A 4264-nucleotide genomic window follows, 5' to 3' on the forward strand; every position below is an offset into this window, starting at 1 on the left:
TATAATTTATATTTATGACTATTATTTCTATGATACTACAATTTCTACAATATTACAGAAATATATATTATAGTTGTAATATCATAATAACAAAATAATTATTCCAGTTACAGAAATAAGCAATTCCTACACTCACAGACATATATTTAAATAAAGTAAACTCTGTAATCCATTCATATTTACAAATTGTTATGCAGTCTAAATAAATTGTCCTAAATTCTCATTTAATCATTTGTTTGTTTAATGTATTTGGTTCAAGGTCTCACTACACAGTTCGGAATAGTAGCGATCATCCTGTTCTCAGCCTCCACAGCTGTGGGATTACAGGCATGTGCCACCATGCCCAGTGTAAGTGGCTGGCTCAGGGCTCCCAGGAGTGGGACCAGCATGGCATGTGGTGCCAGGCATCTCATTTGATTTTTTGATATGTCTATAATGATGCATAATTAATAACTGTGAGAAGAAGTGGATGAAGACCTGAGAATTTTAAAAATGTAACATTTTTTTCAGTTGAAAATAAAGTAGAGATTTTTTGAAACTATCTTTAATAATAAAAAAGTCAACTGTGTTACATTCAATCTACTTTTGTATTTTTTAAATTTTGTTACAAATTTATGCTAGATTAAAACTGCAATCTATTCTCTTCATTTATTTCATAGTTCCAAATTTTCTCAAATTTGCATTATCTTCAGCAGACTGTCAAAAACTTAAAATTGCTATAGTTTTAATAAACTATGTATTTGTGTCTCTATCAATATTTAAATATTGCTAAGTATTAATGTACAATGCAAATTTAACAAGCATTATGAAATAAAATACAGTTTGAAATATAAAAGTTCTTTAGGAAGAATATATTAGTTGCTCGTATAAAACCTTAGTAGCTTTTATACTAATGTTATATACATTGTAAATTCTAAGACATTGAATTTAAGGCATAGGTCTAGGTAATAATTTTATGAAGTAGTTCTTCCTACGGATTGATAAAATACCAGTTATACTTCTTCTCTTATGTTTGTAGTCATTTAAGCTTTGTTCCACAAACATTAGAATGATTTTTAAAAAACTATTTAGTACAGCACCTACAGGGTCTCACTACACAGATGGGACACGTAGTGATAGACTGATTTTTAAATTTGTTCAAGATTGTCTAATATGCTCTTGCAGCGGTGGCTGTGGAACGGCCCATTGTGACTGCAGTGACTGATTCGGATGCCGACAGCAACTGCGAGTTGCGTGAAGTCTAAAGATTTAGAGCAGTGGGCAAAGAGAAGGACCTGGCCACGAGAGCAGAGGCCTTTGGGGGATAACGAGGAAGATGGGGAGGACGTGTTCGAAGTGGAGCTGATCCTCGACTTGAAGACTGACATGGGTAGATTCCTATATACAATTCGATGGAAAGGATATACATCAGACAATGATACCTGGGAGCCAGAGATTCATCTGAAGGACTGTAAAGAAGTGCTTTTTGAATTTTGGAAAACAGGTGCAGACAACAAGGCTAAAACAGCCAAGAATGATATTCAGAAACTGTCTTTAAACAATGACATATTTGAGGCAAACTCTCATAGCAATCACCAAAGTGAGACAAAAGAAGATACTTCTCCAAGAAGAAAAAGAAAAAAAATTAAGGCAGAAAGAAGAGAAAAGCCCAGACAATCTGGAAGAAAAAAAAAAAAAAAGAAAGAAAGAAAGAAAGAAGAAAGAAAGAAAGAAAGAAAGAAAGAAAGAAAGAAAGAAAAAAGAAAAAAAGAAAAGACCAGAAACTTGAAATGTAAGTCCAAATCAGAGCTGGAGAGCTCCTCTGAAACTTTGGTTTTTCAATTTGAGGACAAAGAAAAGAATTTTGGAAGCAAAAAATCTACAAGGTGCTGTGCATGGTTTCAGGGTAAATCCTGAGGAGATTTGACTGACCTTGTCAGATACAAAAGTTACATTTTTAGTTATATAGGTCTTATTTTAACTTGATGTTAACCATTCAGCAGAAAAGGATAATTGCTAGGTATAAAAGTAAGGCCCTATTAATCTGCTGAGCTGTAAAAGGCTCAAGTCAACAACTTCAGACAATTGCCAGTTCTGCTAATAACCCACTACTATTATGGACTATTGGACTATATTGGGTTATTTTGCTGAATTCAAGTACCTACAATCTTTAAACTGGCTTTAAGTATGTAGAGGTCCTTGAAAAACTTCTCCAAATACAGTTTCTCTAACTGCACGGAATACCCATCTCTGACAAAACAAAACAAAAGGATAGAAATAAAGGACCATTTTATAGTGAAAAAAATATATGTATAAACAAGATAGGATAGATATACAGCTACTTTCTCTTAGTTCAATGAGAAAAAAAGCTTGTGCTAATATTTTTTAGACAACATATCATGTCTAAATTTCTCTTCTAAATACTATGAAGACAACTGTATGCATTGTATTAATTATTATAACTGTCATGCTAGCCTGTTCTGAATGTGTTTCATTGCTATTTTATCTTTTTTCTCATTGAAATAAATAAAAGATACAAAAAAATTAATGGATGCTAAAAAGCCCAAAAAGGATGAATTAAATGAAAACAAGGAATTAAAGAATGTTAAAGAGGCTGAAATAAGAGATGTAAAGACTAAAACAAGAGAAGATCCAAAAGAAAACAGAAAAACAGGGAAAAAGCACTATGCTGACTCTCAGCAGCAGTTTGAGTCAAGTGTACTTAATGGTTCTCCTGTCCAGGAAGATGACTGTGAAGACTTACATTCTGATAACAGAGGAGAGAAACAAAAAATTAACAGCTCAAACGATAAAACAGGTAAAGATGGCGTGCAAGACAAGCTTTTTGACAAACAGCTGGATGCCACTGGAAGTGCTGATGAAGATGCTGATGGTAAGACCAAGAGGAGGAAAAAGAGGCTGAGGAAGAATGAGGAGCCAAAAGAAGGCCCAAAACTAGAAAATAAGAAGCCTTTCCACAGAAGAGAACTCTACCTAAAGAGCAGAAGAATCAAGACAGAGGCAGGACTAGCGCTGAGCTAGATGAGCTGTTGGCACCGGCATCTGTCCAGACACAGAGGAATCCCCGGGCATCAGGGGCACAGCAAGGCCAGCAGTTATTAGACTGCTGAGGAGGAGAAAGAGCTAAAAAAATGAACCCAAAGAGAAATTTCAGAAAAGATGTGATTCAGAAAAGGAAGAAAAAGGTCAAAAAGAACTAAAAGGATTAAAGACACTTAAGGAAATCAGAAATACATTCAATTTATTAAAAAAAAAAAGAAGAAGGAAAATGATATTGCTAAGAACAATTGGGAAAAAGAAGACTGTAAAACTTCAGAATACCAAAAAGCCAAGAAAAACAAGTACTCACTGAAAGAAAGCAGAAATATTAGAAATTAAACTGACACTTGGGCACACATTGCTGCAGAAGACCAGCAGGAGGGTGTGGACAGTGTGTGTTCAGGAGCTGAGAATTTGGATGGCAGGCAACATATTTTGAATTTGGGCATGGACTTCCAGCTGAAATGGATGAAATTAGAAGATTTTCAAAGGCACCTTGATGGGGAAGATGAGACGTATGACAGCAGATGCAATTCCACATTCATTTGTTGAGAGACAGTGTGAAAAAATGGGGATTATATTTCTGTAAAGGTTGCACTTAATTCAAAGGAAGAGTACAACTTGGACCAAGAGGACTCCAGTTGGATGACACTAGTGATGCTTGATGTGGCGGGAGGACAGGATGACCTCCTGTGACTCCTCATAACTAGAGGTGCAAAAGTGAATGGGTGACAGAAGAACGGAATCACAGCCCTTATTCATGCTGCTGAGAAGTTTTAACCACTGTGGCTATTCTTTTGGAAATGGGAGCTTTTGTAAATGTCCAGCAGAGCAATGGTGAACCCACACTCATGAAGGCCAGTAAAAGAGGGAATTTGGACGTTTTGGGGCTTGTAATTGAATGTGGATCTGACTGTGACATTTTGCAAAAGCACCAGAACAGTACACTGTATGTTGCGAAGCAGTGTAACAACATGCTTGTGTATGACTTGCTGAGAAGCCACTTGGACTCGCTTTCAACAGTGGCTGAAGAGACAATCCTATAGTACTTTGAAATTTGCCTTGCTCGACTGGAACTTGTTTTCCCAATAGCATGTCATCAATTCTATGAGGGGCCAGATATTTCAATGATTTCAATTATAAATTTCCACAGAACATTCCAAAAGGTTCTGGTATCTTGCTCTTGGTTTTCCACGAAAATTTTTTGGGTAAAGAAGTTATTGCA

The 4264-nt window shown here is 35.7% G+C and overlaps 1 pseudogene; it reads left to right on the forward strand.

The window, feature by feature from the left end:
• The window catches only part of LOC101585986, a 7568-nt pseudogene that overhangs the window by 2906 nt on the left and 398 nt on the right, over positions 1-4264 (forward strand).

This window comes from Octodon degus, unplaced genomic scaffold (assembly GCF_000260255.1).
Source record: "Octodon degus isolate 3935 unplaced genomic scaffold, OctDeg1.0 scaffold00327, whole genome shotgun sequence".
NCBI lineage: Eukaryota > Metazoa > Chordata > Mammalia > Rodentia > Octodontidae > Octodon > Octodon degus.